At 31.6% G+C, this 21,758-nt stretch overlaps 2 long non-coding RNA genes across 2 annotated transcripts in view; one reads left to right on the top strand and one right to left on the bottom strand.

Moving 5' to 3' along the window:
* LOC123653679 overlaps positions 1 to 4,244 on the top strand; it is a 16,759-nt gene extending 12,515 nt beyond the window's left edge. Inside the window, exon 3 of the long non-coding RNA XR_006743140.1 lies at positions 4,229 to 4,244. This is a non-coding gene — a long non-coding RNA (uncharacterized LOC123653679). The remainder of the gene's footprint in view (positions 1 to 4,228) is intronic.
* LOC123653678 lies at positions 2,195 to 21,556 on the bottom strand. Its single transcript, XR_006743139.1, has 3 exons — positions 21,546 to 21,556; positions 15,748 to 15,752; positions 2,195 to 2,326 (listed from the first exon to the last, which is right to left on the bottom strand). It is a non-coding gene; the product is annotated as an uncharacterized LOC123653678 (long non-coding RNA).
* Between the last annotated feature and the right edge of the window lie 202 nt (positions 21,557 to 21,758).

Below are 21,758 nucleotides of genomic sequence, written 5' to 3' on the forward strand. Positions count from 1 at the left end.
GCAGTCCTTGCGGGTTTCCCTACCGTACCTTAAAGAGCACGTTAAGCCATCAGTCCCAGTTTGTATCATGTACACCTGATAGCAATCGTTACTCATAGTAGGGAATATATCCGCCAACCCTTATTGGAGCAGGATTAAGCTTTGTTCCTTCCCCTACACAGGGAAAGAGGCCTATGCCCAGCAGTGGAATATTCCAGGCTGAATTGTTAGTTATTATTATTACACACACACACACACACACACACACACACACACACATCAGCCTATCGCAGTCCACTGCTGGACATATTTATATACACTGCCATTTTTGGCGCAAACTTGTAGAGATAAGTTTGCGCCAAAAATGGCTTGAACTCATATGTTTTGCCCATAGACACTACGCTGGGCTAGCTTGTTCGCACCGAAGACGCTGCTGCCCGTCTGCGGTCTGTGTATTTCAAAGCTAGCAGTTAGATGGCTATCCCGCCATCTGTCTGCTTTTTAAGTTCCAAGGTGATAGTGGAACTGTGTTATCTCTTAGTCGCCTCTTACTACACCCACGGGGAGAGAGAGAATGGCTATATTCTTTAATGCCGTAACCACACAGCCAGTTTAGTATTATTAAATAGTCGTTTATTATAACGTCACTTTTCAATTAATTTTTTTCGTAGAACAATAGAAACAAGGAATAAATCTACAAACATAACAATTGCTTTATACATTTATATTTATTAATAGCTTTTTTTTTACTCGTATTTTTATAAAGTTTTCATAACCATCCAGTGCATGTGAGTATTAGTTCATCCAAGAAGGAGATGCACGAGGTGCAGATCACCCACGCTGTTACTTCTATTTTCCGCCACATATATCATCACACCCCAGTTATCCACGCCGCGTTTATCGGTAAAGTCCGATTAAATATCGAACTTTCCAGGATGTGGTTTAGATGTCAAGTAAGCCATATCAAAACGGTAACATACTTATACTGCCACTTACTAAGATGAATTACTTATAGAAATATGTCAATATTCCATGTTTTTAATACCTTGTTCTCTTATATTTATTTAGGTCCTACAAATAATAAAATCACAATAAACTGTGTATTTAAATATATGTTTTCGTACTCTTTGTTTTATACTTTATTTAAATTGTTATTTTTGGGTTAGTTTTTTAGTTACATTTTATCTTTTAGATATTTTGTAATGTTTTGACAAAAAAAATAATTAATCTACAATTTAAAGCATCGCACAATTATATTTGCAAATTTGTTAAAAATTTATCTTTTGTCTATATATAAATGAATGTCTGTCTGTCATCATCATGGGCCTTTACGTCTATTCCAGAAGATTTAAACGGTGTCTGAAGAGCATTTCTTCTGATGGCTGTACAAGCCGATACGGGAGCGGCAGACTCTACCACACACTGAAAAAGGAAAAGATGTGCTAGTGTCACTAATGTCGCTGTTCTGGTGTTTTTTTTTTTGTGTGTCCTTCATAAAATCGTAAACTATGTATTTAATCATGTCACGATCTTCAGCAAAGTGTTGTGCATGAGCCCACAAAGGTTTGCCCACAAGGAGTTGGTATGACCAAAAAAACTTATAAAAAACATAGCAACGCACGCAGGGTACAGCTAGTTACATATAAATATCTCATTACAGAAATATGTCATAAGCTATAAAATATCGCACATTGACTTAAAAAAAAGCATAACAGAAGCTAACAAAATCAACCAAATAAAATTAATTTTTACCGCAACTAGTTTAACAATAATTATTATTTCCAATTTCTATTCAATAATATTAAATAAAAAATTTATAGTCACGTAAATGTACAAACTTTTACAATATGTTAAACATATAATGAAATAATTTCCGTATTTAATACTATAAAGCGTATCAATAGAGGTGATAAATGCGAAATAAAATGAAATACAGACAGTCATTTATAAAATACTTGACTTGAAATATAAGGCAATGAATTTCTTTGATAGGCTACTATATCCGTTGTGAAACAGGCGAAAGGGTCTTCAGCTTCGTTGCCACTATTTTTCGGTACAAATATTACATTAGTTGATTTATAAGGATATCTGTATAGTAGAAAATTTTTATTTCGTGTCTTTGATAAAAAAATCTTTGATTATGAGAGAAAACATTTTTATTATTTAACTAGCGACCCGCCCCGGCTTCGCACGGGTGCAATGCTGATACTAAATATACTACGGAATGTCTTTATTTATAGTATGAAGCTAGCTTATAGCATGGTTATTAACATAACAACAACATTCAATTATGCGTCGTAAGATTACACGTTATTACAGAATTCGTTGAAGAAATAAAGGTTCACTGCTCGTTCCCCGTAGGTAGTAGATAGGCTCGTTACCCGACTTCTTAATAATATTCGTGATAAATTTGAAGTAAATCCATGCAGTAGTTTTTGAGTTTATCCCGGACATACATACAGACAAACAGACAAAAATTCTAAAAACTATATTTTTGGCTTCGGTATCGATTGTAGATCACACCCCAAGTATTCTTTTAAATAATTGTGTTTGCTCGCAAACGAAAAAAAAAACCGACTTCAATTACATCGACAAGTAATACAACGTAGATCGACGAAAAAATAGTCAAGCAACTACGCGTTATCAAAGATTATTCAAAAAGTAGTTATCAGATCTCGATAAAATTTATATGTGACCATATGATAAACATCAGCTTTCGATTAAATTAAAAATTATCAGAATCGGTACACCCAGTAAAAAGTTATTACGGATTTTCGAGAGTTTCCCTCGATTTCTCTGGGATCCCATCATCAGATCCTGGTTTCCTTATCACGGTACCAAAATAGGGATATCCCCTTTCCAACAAAAAAAGAATTATCAAAATCGGTACATCCAGTAGAAATTTATGCGGTATAATACAACGTAGGTCGACGAAAAAAGCGTCAAGTAAAAACGCATTATTAGATATAACTCGAAAAGTAGTTGTTAGATCTCAAATAAATTTAAATGGGACCAATTGGCACACACCACCTTTCGATTAAAACAAAATTTGTCGAAATCGGTCTACCCGGTCAAAAGTTCTGATGTAACATACATAAAAAAAAAATACAGTCGAATTGAGAACCTCCTCCTTTTTTGGAAGTCGGTTAAAAAATATTCAATGTACAGTTTTGACTTTCCTACCATTTTATTATATGTATAGATTAATCGCAACTGTTAGATCAAGTAGGTGTCTACATATCATATTTATTATTCCGCTAAGGTGTTTGCCTCTTTTTTTAGAAAAAACCTCACAACTACTCCACATAAATTATATATTATTTTATAGATAATTGCTTACTCTACCGACATCCGCAACTAAAAAATTTATTACTGCTTTTTTTATATATAATTAAATTACTAAAATTCGCCTTCATTTTATTCGCCTTAATTAGGTACCAAAAATTGTAAAGATCTTAATAATGCAAGAACAATATTTTTTTTAAATTTATTTATACTTTATTGTACACCACAACTACATTTTAAACAATTTAAAAAGACTGTGATTTGCAGACTGTGAAGTACAATGGGCGGACTTATGGCTATTTAGCCATTTCTTCCAGACAACCCAATTTTTTTAATAGAACAAACACTTTTTGAGTTAATTTGATAACACAATAGGTAATATAAAATGACGGCCAAATAGAACGAATACAAATGAAAGTGTGGGAACGTCATCAATTATTTTTTATATCTATTCTTTGGCGAGTCGCGTATAAAATATGCTATTAAATTTGAGCCGTAAATTAAAAACAAACAAAGGTCCAGAAGAATGTCTTCTCAAAAGACAAATTTAAATATATCAAATATTAAATCTTATATAATTGAATTTGAACTAAAATATTTTGTGCTTACACAACATATTTTTTAAGATAATAAAAGTGGCAAACAAGCGAACTCTGCGCCTGATGGTAAGCGGATATCGTTCCTTATGGACGCCCACAATACAGCATTGCAAGCGCGTTTCTGACTGAAAGCTTCTTAACAACTTGTAATCAATAGAATTTAGAATTTCGAAGCGAGTATTTATGATTACTTAAAAGTATTGCAAGATCTGTGTAGAGACAAAAAGCACATAACCGCACACTATGGAAAGTTCTAGGGGAGGTCTATGCTTGAACGCAAGACAATCTTAACGTACCGATGTCAACTATAAATTAACTAAACTATAAAATAAAATAAAATATTGCATGTTAAAAAAATGTGTAAGATTGTTTAAATAAAGGCTATTATTATTATTAATGATCACTACCAATTGGTCAAGCTAACACTTCAGCCTATCGCAGTCCACGGCTGGACATAGGCCTCCTCAAGTTCGCGTTAAAAATGGCGTGAACTCATGTGTTTTGCCCATAGTCACCACGCTAGGCAGGAGGGCTAGGTGACCGTAGGGCTGACTTTGACACACCGAAGACGCTGCTAATTAAGACATTTCTAACAAGCAAAGACAATCAGCTAGACTCCCCCTCCTAAAGATAATTATTCAATTTCGCGAATATTGACGTTAATGAAACTTTCACATTATAAAACCAATCTGGTGTAAAAGAAACAAAAATAATACGTAACGACGAGCGTAAAACCTTTTTTTTTAAGTCGGTTAAAAAACAACATCTTGGTTATGTTAAATTAATAATTGAGGTATGGGTATTATTAAGTAGACGTAAGAAGTAAAATTACTTCTCAAATCTATTGCACCTATACCTACTTTTGGTTTACTTAATTTTTATCAATCTTACATAATTCACCACTAACATTGAATCAAAAGTATTCTAATAAAACGCTGAGAAGGAATGTAAATAAAGAAAGAGAGAATATAATGTTAAGAATGTTTAATAAAGCCAATCACTGTATTTGCAGTTCCACGACCTTGCGTCTGTTATTTGGGCATTTAATCGATTTGTAACGGAAAATTTCAGTTAGATTTTCTTTTAAAACAAATATAAGCATAGTTAGAAACTACAAGAATTAGATTTTGTAACTATAAATCTGGTATAATTTTTGGTTAACACAACAATATTTAAAGAAACTCAATCTTAAAGTACCTAAGTATGTACGACTATTAATAATTCTAAAAAAAAATACATCGCGTTGGGTGACCGCTCCTACTTATTTTACACCGTTACTATTATAATATAATTATTAAAATACCATATATTTTAATAGCTAATTTCATATATTTTAATTATAATTTCAAATAAGCATTATCAGTGCCTATTCGAACTCTACGTGACACCAATCACTATTAAAATGAATTCATGTGGAACGAAAATGATGTAAAATTTCTCATTAAGTTTTGCCTCGAAGAATTAACTTAGAAGACCTTAATAACCTTTTAATTGGGTCTTATTGACGCCATCTGTAAAACTTCTGAAATTACTCCTCAACAAATAAATAATAAATAAATATCTTATAACATTCACTCTCGTTCGTCTGTTCCTAACGTAAGCAAATTAATGTTTGTGTAAATATAATAGGTAATAGCCGGCTTATGTAGCTTTTTTGTTTTATAAATTACGAGGAAATAATACATATATAAAAACAAATATTACACCCAGACTCAGGCGGAAATCGTAAGCACAACCCGCGGAGCAGCAAGCAGGGCCACTACAAACTGCGCCAATGGGCTCGATCGCATTGTATTGTCACTGCGATCGAGCCCCTCTTCAAATAATTTCCTCTCTTTGGAAACCTTTTCATAGATAGATTTTTCTTATATCACAAGCTATTTGTACAATTTAACAGTAAAATATAACTATATAAAATTATTTTATTCACTTACATTTTACAATACATTAAAGAAATTTAATCTAATGTAAAAACATTAAAATAAATTTGTTTTATACATTGTCACACACAAAACAAAACACCACACCTGTCCTGTCTGTTCTATTAGCATTTAAAATTCGATGTTACGAAAGTAATATATAGCGTGTATTAACTACTTGTAAAAACACAACTCGAACACATGCCCACAATGCGATATAACGATTATCATGAGCAGAGATCATATAACATGATTTTCAGGGATGAAATCTGCATACGTTCATTCAGGTAACGTTACCCGCACGGTCAGTTACGTTGACCAAAGTCAACACCGGATTAATAAAGTCTGATAAATAGTCTAAAAAACCATTTTTTTCTTTTTAATCTTCTCTTTAATGAAAAAAACGAATATGCGTTACTATTTACTTTATCAGTTTCGTATCTTTGACATTTTATTTTTATTTTTTATTTTATTTTACTTTATTTTGGAAACAAACGGTATTACATCAATATACAGGAATACACAACACAATAGTATCACTTAACCAAAAATAGTTTCCGATATTAAAAAAGAACATATGACAAAGTTCAGAAGAGATGCTTCACAACAATAGTTCAATATCAAAAAACTTAATAATAATACTAAAAACATTACTATAAATTGATTAACAATCATTGAGAGAAAAAAAAGTAATCAATAAAGAAATTCAAAAATCATTACGGGCATTATGAAACAAATAAATTAAAAAAAAAAAAAAAAAAAACAGTTTAAAAAATCACAAATCAAATAATTAAGGATCAAGCTACAATTAAAATCATAATTAAATTAAAATCAAAAAATAAAATCAAATTAAGAAGAACATCACGAAACATCATCAGCCCTTAAGTTCGGTAGCATTATGTATTCGTCACCATCTTAGTAACCCTAGAGAGTCAGACGCAAATTGTTTTTTATTCACGAAAGTAGACCTATTTGTCTGACCAATCTGTCAACCTTTCTCTGGTCAAATGATGAAGCGTGAAAAATATTATACGGAAGATAAAAGGGCACAGTCACAACAGTACATTTCCGATAAATCCTAATATGCAGTATAAAATAATGTAAGTCATGTTAATTTTGTTTTCAAATTTAATCAAATTTCACATTTGAAATCTTATTTTGAAGACTTGTCAAACACATTATCATTCACTTCCCAAATGTTCTTTTTAAATTTAAAATTCTGAATATTTACAAAACAAGATTATTAATTTCTGTCACAAGCCTGTATTTGAAAACCATTTATATAATTTGTAAAAAACAATTTTTTGGATGAAAACATTTTCATAAAATATTTCAACAGACGTCAACTGAACAAGGGTAGGAATTTTAAATGTCTTCGCGTTGCGAGTCTTCGTGGAAAAGGCACCCTCGTCTGAATAGAAATAAACAAAATATTGTTATTATGGCTATACATTCCTATCGCAATGAATGTAAAAAGTAGATATATTGTAAACAAATTTCACGGTCGTATTCTAAAATTCGTCAATGACGATATTTTTTTTTTTGTCTAAAAATGATTTTAAAGATATTTGCATACCGACGAAATAACAATTCAGAGCGTCATAAAACATCATGAACTTTACACCAGACACTAACCCAACTTTATCTGAAACTTATCTATTAAATCCTTCTTAAGAGCCTAATCTTTATTTTTTCTTGTAATTAAATCATTACAATTCCTTTTTTCAATTCCCAAAAAATAAATGCTTAAAATGTTTTTTAAAGGTAAAGAAAAGTCTGGAAACAAATGCAACGTACCTCCAGAGTGTCACAAATGATTACTTCGTTAACGTTAGCGTAATCACAGGCTGACCTATTTCTAACATCTTCGCTGATCGAGCTACCAGTGTGTACTAACGAATTCGTTTATAAATTGTGTCTTTTTAAGTTATGAAAGTTAATGAGATAATACATACAAGGACTACATTTTATTATAGAGAAGATACTATCAGTTATGACAATTATAAAGATCTAGAGTCAAATATTTTTCGGATCTTGTAATCGTCAAGTTATGATTAAGAATAGATAAGTTAGGATTTTTATATTTGGAAAATTTACTACTACGTGTAGGTGTCAGGTACTACATGTACAAATGAACATAACTACAATGTTTGTACTATTTACTATGTCATTATCCTTATGAAAGTAACATAGCAATGATATTAATCAAATATTGCTTTATTAAAACATATGGCGCTTTAGGGACAGCTCTCACCGTGATGTTGACTTGCATCGCGACCTTAGGATCACTTCGATCGTGAAGCAGCTCAAATACTTGCTACGGCGTATTCTGAGAGAGTGCGTATTCACCGTAATCCTCTTGTAGCAGACGCTTGCCAATACGTAGGTAGAGGAAATCTACAGACTAGAACGAGACGTCCCATTCACGTCTTATCCGACCCCGACAATAGGATTACAAACTTAAATGCCCCATACACTGATACACACACGACACATACAAACCGTCTCCGCCGGCATATGCGAGGTAGCCTCTATGAAACCCCAAAACAATTCTTTTTAGAACTAGTTCTTGTTTCGTAGGAAATTTAACTTGGTTTGTGATAATAATGGTAGAGTGGTATAACAATGAAGTTAAGTGGTAAAACGTGATCGTTAATAATTCTGGTGGTTATAGTAGCCACAGCGCTCTAGCACTAAAACATATGAAGCTAATTTCTTCCATTATTATTGTAACATAAATTTATATTTTAAATCACATGAAGCTAAATATGAAGCAGTAATTTATAATATAGGCATTAAAATATACAGTAATTTGATATCAAAAATTTTTCCATTCGCTGAAAATGCCAATCGACAAACACTAAATAATTTTTTAACAATATTTTATGGTCAATTTCAAATTACTTAAAACCGAGTAAATTTACTATGAGTAATTGGTAGTTATTGAATTTGATACACGACGTTATAGTCACGTACAAGCTTACAACATTATTGCTCAGATAATAATAATTAGAACAAACTTCGCTAACAGTTCTCACGGAACATTGCTCTCGATATGCTCACTAATTCCAATGTTCTTAAACTTTATTTTAAGTAACTTTTAAATTAATTTTGTAAAAATGTAGTTAATTTTAATATATGTATATATTATATTATATTTATACACTATATCTGTTAAATCTATAATCTATAATCTATAATAATATATATAAAAGCGAAAGGTCACTCACTCATCACGAAATCTCCGAAACTATAACACCTACAAACTTGAAATTTGGCAAGTAGGCTCCTTATAGGACGTAGGCATCCGCTAAGAACGGATTTTACGAAAATCGACCCCTAAGGGGGTAAAACGGGGGTTGAAAGTTTGTATGAAAGTCCTATGTTTTTGAAGTAAGAGACTTGAAATTTAAAATGTAAGCTCTTTAGATGGTGAGAAGGTGTCCAAATAATGTATCTTTAGACAGCAACTCCCTTTTGGGGTTAAAACGGGGGATGATAGGTTGACTCCCTCATCACGAAATCTCCGGGACTATAACACCTACAAACTTGAAATTTGGCAAGTAGGCAATAGGACGTAGGCATCCGCTAAGAATGGATTTTACGAAAATCGATCCCTAAGGGGGTAAAACGGGGGTTGAAAGTTTGTATGAAAGTCCTATGTTTTTGAAGTAAGAGACTTGAAATTTAGAATTTTCGCTCTTTAGATGGTGAGAAGGTATCCAAATAATGTATCTTTAGACAGCAACTCCCTTTTGGGGTTAAAACGGGGGATGATAGGTTGACTCCCTCATCACGAAATCTCCGGAACTATAACACCTACAAATTTGAAATTTGGCAGATAGGCTCCTTATAGGGCGTAGACATTTGCTAAGAACGAGTTTTACGAAATTCGACCCCTAAAGGGGTAAAACAGGGGTTAAAAGTTTGTATGAAAGTCCTTTGTTTTTGAAGTAAGAGACTTGAAATTTAGAATGTTCGCTCTTTAGATGGTGAGAAGGTGTCCAAATAATGTATCTTTAGAAAGCAACTCCCTTTTGGGGTTAAAACGGGGGAAGGTAGATTGATTCACTCATCACGAAATCTCCGGAACTATAACAGCTACAAACTTGAAATTTGGCAGGTAGACTCCTTATAAAACGTAGACATCCGCTAAGAATGGATTTTACGAAACTCGACCGCTAAGGGGGTAAAACGGGGGTTGAAAGTTTGTATGAAAGTCCTATGTTTTGAAGTAAGAGACTTGAATTTTAAAATATATGCTCTATAGATGGTGAGAAGGTGTCTAAATAATGCATCGTAATCTATATATATAAAAGAGAAAGGTCATTAACTCACTCATCACGAGAACTCAAAATCCATCCAGGTTTGACAAAGATAAAATTTGGCAGGGAGGTAGATTATAGTTAGCAGACGTCCGCTAAGAACGGATTTTACGATATTCCACCGCTAAGGGGCCTTAATTGGGGTTGATAGTTTGTATGAAATATACACAGCCTGAAAATAAAACTAAAAATGTGGTGTATAGAGAGGTTTTATAAAAATAACTATTAAATTATACTAAATTGTGCATTTTAAAAAGTTACTCAGTTTGATAAGCATTTCAAGTGACTGAAATAAAAAAATAATTTGCGTTAAACATCTTAATAGTAATGCATATCTTCATAACCACGCGGACGTAGTCGCGGGCAGCAGTTAGTGTATTATAAAACAAAGTCCCCAAAAGTGTATGTGATCGATTCGCTCAAAATCTACTGATCGGATTTTCATGCGGTTTCACCATTGGAGAGAGGGCTCCAACATTGGCAAGAGGAAGGTTTATGGAACGGCAAACCTAATTTTGATGAGAGTTTCACTGGAAGTTTACCGGGAAAACTTTGTGACACACTAATTTCAACGCGGGCGAAGCCGCGGGCACAGCTAGTAAGTGATAAAAATGATTTATTCATGTTGATATTATTTATTTCAAGCAACTCTTTCATTATATTGATATTTGACTTAAAGCCCTTTTATAATCACATAAAGTATATGCATTGCGTTATTACTTTTTCAAGGGTCAAACTATACGTATTTATACCAATAGAAATTTCGAGAATTATGAATAGAAAAAATTCAAACTTCTACCTAACATTCAAACCAAAATTTTAAACCCATTTTGTATACACTACTGATTTTCTACTTCAAAAACGAATAAATAAAAGTTAAAAAGTAACAACGGGAAAAAACAAGTTATAATTATTATACAATTTATTTAAACTTTGAATATAGGTACAACAACGATCACCGATTGCAAAAGCGATTATATTAGATAACGCGGGCTGACTTTGCGGTCTTTTGACGTCCTGATTCAGGTTCTCAACTATATCAACTGAAAGTTATTAATTTGCCACATACAACCTTAGAATTTATTATATTATTCAACTTTTAGCTGGAACTTAATAGTGTTACCATAACGGTTTTCTTCTTTTTTCAATTCGAATTTCTTTATAATCGATTATTAAATATTTCATAACAAAACATTGTTTCTTATTGTGATAGGGAAGTAAGAGTTATTAATATCATCACAAGTTTGTCCTTGTAAAATGTTTTATTTTTAAAATATTTAAAATGATTTTACAAGCTGCCAATGGTTAAATTCAAATTTCCAATCTTATACTAAAAATGCTTTTCAATAGTACCATTTCTTATAAATAAAGAATATACTTAATAAAAAAAATATAACATTACACACTGCCAGCACAACAAACACTGAAATAAACATTAAATTATAAATACTATAATTGTTTAATGATTTAAAAGGAACATTTACTACATTTCGAGGGAACACATAAGCTCTACACACAGCAACAGTCTTTGCTTGAACGAAAATCGCAATGACTACCAGAACGTGACATCTTATCCTACGATTACACGCTTTTCTTAAAAGGTGGGTAAATAATATAGAACCCAAATGAATATACAAAAATAATCGTTGATATGTTACGTATCTACGTACAATGACCCTTCACGTAAATAGTCTGGGCTGATGCAGATATTTAGTAGGCTATATCCTGTATAAATCCTATAAATTATATTCTGTGCCTGTACAATAAAGAGTTAAGAAAATGTAGTACTAAAATAGCGGCTGGTTGAATGATTCAACTTATTACTCAAATGTATAACAATAAACGTAAAATATATAACAAAAGTAATTTCCCTTTATCGATTTGTCACTGATTAATGAAATGATCTCAGTCGTAACTGTATGCAATTTGTACACATCTTTATATACTATAGAACAACGGTTTTCCTACTTTTATTGTTACTTGGTTGTGTGCATCATAAGGATATTCGAACGTAAGTTTATTTGTTGGCATGCCAAAGCTCCTATTTAATTATAAATATAAAGACATAAATATATCATTTTAAGTTTTATAACACTTATGTAGTACTTTTGTAGTCGAAATACATTTTTGTAACATACATGCGCGGTCAACTTAATGCCTGTATTATAGATAAAAGATAACTAGTACACTAATCTATAACATTTTTTAAATTAACAATTCACAACTTAAGATGCTATATATATATATATATATATATATATATATATATATATATATATATACATATAGTATAATATATATATTCTATATAAAAATGGATGTTTCTCTGTATGTCCTTCATAGAATCGTAAACTATGCATTTGATCATGTCATGATCTTCAGCAAAAGTGTTGTGCATGAGCCCACAGAGGTTTCTGAGTTGGTACGACCAAAAAAAATCGTAGCAACGCGCGCAGGGTACAGTACCTATTAAAATACACTCAAAAGGTTCGATTCCAAACCAACAACCCTGCTAAAAGGCAGGGTCACATTCACCTTAGCCAACGGTCTAGAACAAAAACAAGTTACAAAAAAAAACACCCATACACACACACATAGTATAAAATAAATCTAAAACAACAATAATCTAAACAGTTTTCGTATATTTATAATAAAACAATATATTTTCAAGTAAACAAAAGCGGAAGCAATAAAAAGTCTTTCGCGAGTAGTAATTAAAAAGATCATCAACGTTTAGCTCGGAATGTTTGGTTAAAAAAGTCCAATAAAAAGTTAATGCTTTGAAAATTATTTATGGCTAAAAGTTCGTCGTCGATCGCCTGACCCTGTCGAAAACTTACAACTCCATTTAAAACGGAAGGACTGATTTAACTAATCTAAACTTCTACAAATAATACGAAATATATATGTATACCTACCTACCCTATGGTAAATTTATGTTTGTGACAGTAGGAATACAAAAAATATATAATATATAGTAATTAATATATATAGTAATTAATATATATAGAAGTAAATTTAGTGTAACTTTAAATTTTTGGTCGGTGGACTCACGTAGGATTAGAGATACTAAGTCTAGTTTAATTAGTCCTCTAAGTTGCATGTGTAAGTACCAAGTTATCGAAAATAACAAAGTAATATTGGAATAATAAAAGCACGGGCATTATGAGCCCGTGGATATATATTGTTATAAAAAAAAAAAAAAAAAAAAAAAAAATATGTTTGTCACCACAGTACCAACGCTGCTTCGACCTGATTTACTGTAATGTTTATTTATACTTTTGTTTTTGTGTTTGAACTTGTGGAGGCCTATGTCCAGCAGTGGGCTGCAATAGGCTGAAATGATGATGATGATTATTATTATTTATACTTATATATTGAAGACTAGCTCTACGCCGTGTGTTCGCAGGCGTGGACTATACTATTTCACTGTTCCTTTTTCTTCCGTTAAAATATAGCCTATGTTATATAGTGGTAGCGGAGAATGCTATGTTCTAGTAGTGAAATCGTTTTCAAAATCGGTCCGGTACTTTAAACATTACAAAATAAACAAAAAATTTAATCCGTTCTCCATATTATTGGTATTGATGGAGCAGTAGTTACCTAACACTTTGATTTACAAGTACGTAAACTATATTTATTTTTTTTTTTTTTTTTTTTTTTTTTTTATAATAAACAAACCTCGCGAGAGTATAGCAGAGTAGAAACTTAACTGAACTGAAATGTTTTTTTTTTTTTTTTTTTAATAGAATTGATAGAGGGTCGATAGTGCGCTTGTGATGCACGTGATCTTGCAGACGTTCATAGGCTACGGTAACCGCTTATCGTCAGACGCACCTCAAGCTTATTTTGACATTAGTGGTATAAAAAATGTAATAATCTTATATGTTAGTTAATCATAACTATTTTAATAGGAACAATATTGTATGTACATTACGGGCATACATAGTATAGTCTATACGAAACAGGAACTTGTAAGCACAGCGCAATATCAAGGTTAATGTGGGTCACGAGATATCCTACATATGAAACTGATGATCAAGGAACATTATCTTAATGCTTGCATTATTCAACCATATAACGTGTTCAATCTGTATCTATACTAATATTATGATCAGGACATATATACGTCTTGGAGATTTATAAATTCGTTAACTACTCAACTGATTTAAATAATTCACAAAAAAAAAGTATGTACATCGACTACATATACACTATACACATCAACACACAACAGGACTCGTAATTGCATTCTGGATCTATATATGACACAGCGCATAAAACTACGTTGGTCCTTGACCTTAATACTTTTTGTTGAAGTCAAAAATGAAATTATTTAAGCAGGCTTCAGATGCACATTTGAACCTTAATTTAACAAACTGATTTGTTTTTAAGGAATAAAACACATCTACCGTACGGCATATAATAATATCTGTACTTATAAATACTGTTGCTTATATATGAACTATAACACAAAAAAAAACTGTTGTATAGGTGTTTAATAATTACTAATATACTTATATGCACTTTTTTTTTGTACAACTAGGTCCACAAACAAACGTACGGCGCAACTGACCTTAAGCGATTACCGTAGCATTTAGACGCCTGCAATACCAAAAGTATCGGCAAGCGCATCGCCGATCATACCACCACCAATCTCCCTAGGAGCTCTAGTCACCTTACTCACCAAAGGAACACAACACTGCTTGAAAGCAGTATTATTTAGTTGTAATCTTTTGTAAGGTACTTCCCCAGTCGGGCCGCTCCATATTTTGAGCAGGAAATTTCCTGCTTTGAACTAGGGTTAGTTTCCCTTAGTGTTGAATTCATGACTTAACGTTTAGTTTTCCTCGCATTTGCGCGAAACAATCGATAGCTCAAAATAACGCAATTTAACCCGTCAGTATCTCGGTTCTTTACTTGTGATGAGTAACCTATAACGTACATTTTTTGAGCGCAATAAGCATTCAACACGTATCATATACTTGAAAATTAATATTTATAAGGACAAAGAATATATTTGAGCATTCGTGAATTCAAGGACAAATATATATTATGTAATTTTTCACTTTGGATTCTGTCAGCATCTACGAGCTGCATACTTAATTAAAAAATCACTATTGAAAAACAACGTTAGTATTTTGTAACCGTTTTTTATTTCCCGTCGCATTCATGCGAAATCGGTAAATTATACAAAAATGAGCATTAAGTCTTTAATGACATAGATAACATCTTTTTTAATCCTAAATATATGTACAGGCGTATGTCGGCAAAAACACTAGTTACATCATAAATATATCGTTTAATTTCTAACCACCTTGTGTATGTTTATTGTTTATTTTTGTAATATACTTAGCAGTGGTCACTTTGTAAATAATATTCTATTATGTTAACATTCTTGAATTTATTATGTGATTTTAATCATCTATGAAATAAATGTTATTTAAGCACGTGAAATAAGTTCTATAAATCACTAGCTGACCCGGCAAATGTTGTCTTGCCGCTAAACGCTATTTAAAAATAAGGGTTGATGGTAGAGGGTTGAAAATTTAGGGTTGTATGTATTTTTTAATGTTGTATCATAAAAAAATAGAAATTAAAAATTTTGTCTAAAAAATAAAAATAAAATTAGGGGTGGACTACCCCTAACATTTAGGGGGATGAAAAATAGATGTTGGCCGATTCTCATAGATACCGGATAAGCACAAAAAATTTCATCAAAATCGGTTAAGCCGTTTCGGAGGAGAATGGCAACGAAAACTGTGACACGAGAATTTTATATATTAAAAAGATGAAATATAGAGAGAATTTGATTTGATTATTCCTTGAATAATTCATTCGATTTGATTTTATTCTTAAATTTTGCACGAATTAATTTATTTATTAATGATTAGTTATTACGGTTATGTATAATATGTTGTGACCAGGATATTTGTACGGGCCAACGGGCCGGAGGACGTCCCACACTGCGTTTGCCAAGACGCGGTCTCCACTCCAGAACTCGTCTGCTCCAACGACCATCGGTCCTGCGGCACAGATGGCCAGCCCACTGCCACTTTAACTTGCTAATTCTGTGGGCTATGTCGGTTACTTTTTTTGGGTAAGACGAAAGCAAGAACCACAAATAATAAAAGTAAAACAAAGTTAAAATTTCATACTATACGATTTAGTCATAAAAATGGTTAAATATAAACCTATCATTCTTGAGGTCAAAATTTGTCGGTATTTTATGTCTTGTATCTAAATTTAAGTATCGAATTGATGAAAAATTAAAAATAATTTATATTTCATATTTTTTTATTATTCTAAATTATTTATTTATTCATATTTTGTTTCTAGTATGAAACAAACAAGTTTTATTATCCCAAGTGTAAATATACTACGTAATAGACAAATTACAAAACATACACGCTTAAATTACTCATAAATCCTATTTGAAACTTCAATAATATTTCAATATCTTAAATAATATTTACTTTCAAGTTTAACTTATAATTTACGTAAATAAATGTTTATTGTGATAAACAATCTCGAAAAGAAATAACAACATTTTTATTTAAAAATTAAAATTAAAAGTATATTTGTTTTTAACTTCAGTACAATTTTACATTATTAATAAATAAATAAAACACAAATACGTAATATGTTTGTTTACTTTTAGAAATTGTGTTACAATTAAAAAAAAAGTAACAAAAATTAGAGGTACATCTATACACATACTAAGATCCGCGCAAGTTTTTACCATAGCTTAGGGACCTCTGCGACTTTTGTAAGACTGAGGTATCACCGCAGTCAGGCTGCTCCAGCTTATAAACAAAATACATACTTCAGTTCCCAACCTAATTTATATATATGTATATATATAATTACATACTATAAATTCTTGAATTATTTATATTTTGAAATATATTTTAAAAAATATGCGAATGCTTTACTTTGTATTAAGCAATCATCGAAGTCTCATTGAATATTTGCAGCGCAGGAAAGAAGGTTCTTGACTCTCGACCTTCTCATTCAGCGTACGAAACGCAGTTATACTTCAACAGTAGAGCGAAACTATTTTTACCGGTTCAAACATAACTGAAAACCGTTTTAATTAACTCAACTTTTAAATAAAACCTCTGAAATCGACAACGGCGCGGTGTACTATGCAGCAACTATTATTTTAATGCTAGAATATTGTTTAAATTTATAATCTAGTAGTAACTTAGCAGGTGCACTAAGTAAAATATACACCGTCCTTAAAACAGTGTTGAATAGTAATCTCAGTCTAAAACAGTAGTTCTTCTAACGTGATAATGATGCTATTAAATAAAATCTACTAAAATACTGGATAGGTGAGCAAATTTTAAATAAACAAAAAGTTTTTGATGACCGTAATAAATTTTTATTGTATTATTGTTGTGATCTGCAGTGGACAAGTGGAACGAATTTAACAGTAATCTTCCTAGTGTACAGGAAAGGCTTTTGCCCAAGAATGGACTATATAAAAGTAAGCAAGCAATTGTAAAATTGAATAAAACTATTCTTTATTTATCTTAGTATATTATAACCTTAAAAATATTTACATTAACATACTATTTTCAAGCTAAAAATAAACCGTTAACATTAAGATAACCTTTCAACGTAATCTCATTTCAAAACTTATAACAAGTTCATAATAATAAAACTAACATAACTTAAAACAAAACAAAAATATCTAATAAATAACATTTCTGTATGATTACAATTGAACACATATATTTCTAGTGACAGAAAACAGGATGGGTTGGTTGTGTTGAAAAAGTACAAGAAAGTTAAACAGAATTTACAACAACCAATTAAAAAAAAAAACAAACAAAACACATCAGAAATTTTAGCAAATAACATTTTAAGTACTATCAGCCAATTACTATTAATTTTATAATTGGTAGAAATAGGTCTAATATCGCGTGTTCTAGGCAATGTTCGGGGTATTTAACGAACTTAACAAAACTACACTAAACTTATTCGAAATTATGATAAAACTATCACAAGGTTATCACTGATTGTCTTCGTTTCACACACATCACAATAAACCGTTTAAAAATGAATATTTAATCATCACACACTTAGGAGTGAATTATGCAAAACATCCAACCAATAATATCTTCCAGCATCGTTGGATATACAAGAAGAAAAAATATTTTATTGTCATTTAAATCTCTCCGTCCCGGTTGATCTTCCAAGGAGAGCTAGGGAGGATTTCATCAAAAAGTTGTATCTGTTTCATAATAAATTCGTTATTTCGTTTCTATGTCATGGATCAGCCCATTCTCATGATGTTGCGACGGCGAAGCAATCGCTCCATTGCGTAGAACACGCGATCCGACCCTCAGTATGGACAAATTATTCCACCTGTACCAGGAATGGCGGCTGCATCTGGGTAGTGAACTCTGCAAATTTCCTTAAACGTCTTCCCTTGTCTCGGTCTCTCCACCTGTCTGTATCCATTGTAACCATTGTTGTATCCATAGTTGTATCCATAGTTCCCGTAGCCACTGTAGCCATATGATCTTCTACTATTGCCGTTGATAGCATCGTATATAGCATCGAAGAAAGGAGCAGCGTCGACTGACACTGCGATGATTAGTAGGGTGAAAAGTAATATTCTCATGGAAGACATCGCGGAAGGGTGCCAAGTGGCAATTGTCTCAATTCGAATGACGGTCAATGCGGCCTCGTCGCGCGGAAGCTCGAAGCGGTGGTTTAATCGCGAATGGTGCCGGGTGCTCTTATTGCTCGCTTATATACCGGCCTCGGATAAGCTGACTGGAGATAAACATTGCGCACGCGCCGGGTTCACGGTCTTCAGTCGGGACTCGCATGTTCGAGTCTGACTTTGGCATTTTTCATATAATATTTTTGATCACTCCGAAAATTCCCACTCGAATGTTCCCTGAACTGTAAGTGATAAGATAGACGACTGTATTATTTTTACTCTATAAATATATTATTTACGGAACTTTTATAACAAATTCTCGGAAAGTGATAACAAACAGTGTGTAAAAACCCTTGATCCTTGAATATATTACTGGCACTGACATAATTCCTGATTAATCTTAAAACGACTTAGTCATGCCCTAGATATTAATTAGCTGTAATCGGGGTAAAATTGCATTATTAAATAAACTATGATTCAATCAACAAATTACTCGGTATATTTATGATTATTGTAATTAATCGCTCAAGGCACTTTTTAAGGACACTTATATATTATAGTACAAAACAAAATCGCTTCCCGCTGTTTGTATGCTTAGATCTTTAAAACGCCACGTATTTTGATGTGGTTTTCTTTAGTAAATAGAGTGATTCCAGTGAAAGGATTATATGTATAAGATGCATAATATAGTAGAGGAACGCTGATAGTTTTAGAGGTTTTTAATATGAGGTTGTAAATAAACACATTTTTTTGCGCTTACATTGTAAACTTTTATTTTATATTTTATATTTAGTATCAGCAATGTTCCCGTGCGGAGTCAGGGCGGGCCGCTAGTATATTATATATACAATTATGCATTATTGTACTCTTTGTATTCTGTACTTTGATCATGAGTTAGCGCAGTAGTCATAATACCTGCTTGAAGCGATAACAGTTGAGTATTTGTTACAGATGTTAGGAGCCCAGGGTCCGGAAACAAACGACTAAAAGCTGTTGAATGTGAAATACTTAGTCATAAAGTCATATTTAAAACCAGACAATTTGGTAAGTATCCAACAATAGAAAAGTTTGTACATATCCCTTATTTTAAAACAAACAATATTTTTTGTAAACAAACCACCTTTATGGACGATTTCCGCCCCTACGTTACTTTACGTTATTATCTTTATCGTGTTACCCCATACAGTAAAATTTCAGTGTGTGCCAAATTGTTCAGAATTTGTTTCAACGTCGCTAGCAAAATAAGTTACACAGTGTATGCAAAGATGGCTAAAATAACGACTACGATAAAAGAAATTTGATATACAATTTGGTATTGAAATTTTGTATGATTGTATCGTATTTTGAACACAATTATATTGTGATAGCTGGTAACGTAATACTATTAATTTTGCAGAAATTAAAAACTATTCTGTATTTGTATAAATACACGACTATAAAAAATTATAAAAAAGCAAACATAGATTTCAAGTAGAAATAATATGACCCCTGAAATGTTCTAGCATTGGTAAAAGGCTTATTCTTTGTTAGTGATGTGCTGGAGCTGTATATTTTGCCAAAAAGTTTAATAACTAAGACAAATAATTGTCAACAGACTAATGAAACAGAAAATGATAGCTTAGCGTACTACCTGAAACCTGATGGGACTCATAGGGACAAATACTTAGAACAGAATCAAATATTTGTACGAATAGAAATATCCGCTTTGAACGGAAATCAAAACTTACAACCTTCAGGGTTATGGAACATTCGTCACAACTAAATCGGAATGGTCATCATATAATTAATTACAATAAAATAATGTTCTTAAAAAAATATAATTAAAGTATAACTTATCATATATAAATTACAATTTTTACAACAAATTTTAATTTTATATAATTTACGTATTGAATCACGAATGTGTTCACCGTCAATTGAACAAAATCACCACTTTATGTCTGCGCTACCCTAAAAGCGTTTCTTGTTAAACTTAAAGACAGACAGTGATTCATTAAATGATTTATTATAATCTTGAGAAGTGACATTTTCACATTAATATACACTATTGAATTGCCTTATTTGTATACGTTTGAGTTAAAATAGCCAAATGCGAATCATAACGCGACTCAAAATAATGTGGACCTCATTAAATTATAACAATATATATTAGTTAAAATCAATTTATAATAAATTGATTACATTTTTTTTAATTCATTAATTCGTTGCTATTTAATTGTAATAATTTTTACTTTGTTCGTTAAAACTTTAGGTGACTACTTAACCACATTTAAATTGTTAAACATTAAGTGTAGACATAGAGCATCGTACAAAAGTTAGGTATCAAAATCCACGCTAGATGCTTATTTGCATAATTTTGTACTCAATAATAAATAGCCTTAATTACAACTATTTTAATTTTTTGTACAAAGTCGTATAACTTTGTACAATAAATGTTTACGTTTATTCTACGAATTCAATGACCTCAAACTTATCTCATAAAGTTATAATATACAGTTATAAAATTTTCCTAATAAAATAATGGCTGGGACAAATAAATCGTTGCTGTTAAGGCCCTTTCAAGTTCATTGTTAGTATAGGTCTGATTAATCAAGGTCGGGTTCCGCGTCCCCAACTACATCGCTATGAACATCCTTAAATTTAAATATTGAATTATCCTCGATATAATTTTATTATTCAATATTGTTTTGATTTTTTTTTTTTATAGTTTTTTATATTTAGTAGTTTTCGGAGTTAAACAAACCACGTAAAATTTTACTATATTTTGACGGTATAACGGTGTTGTTCTTTACTCAAATTTACAAATATTTACATTGCATAGCGTTTTTTTTTACATACTTCGTTGTTGTATTTCCTTAAACTTTAATACGAATAAAGAAAGAAAGTTAATAGCACATTCTGCGTAGATAGGACTAAATAAAATATTGATGTATGTCGGGTAGTTTCAAATAACTTTGTAACGTTAGGACGT

This window comes from Melitaea cinxia, chromosome 5 (genome assembly GCF_905220565.1).
Source record: "Melitaea cinxia chromosome 5, ilMelCinx1.1, whole genome shotgun sequence".
NCBI classification, from domain to species: domain Eukaryota; kingdom Metazoa; phylum Arthropoda; class Insecta; order Lepidoptera; family Nymphalidae; genus Melitaea; species Melitaea cinxia.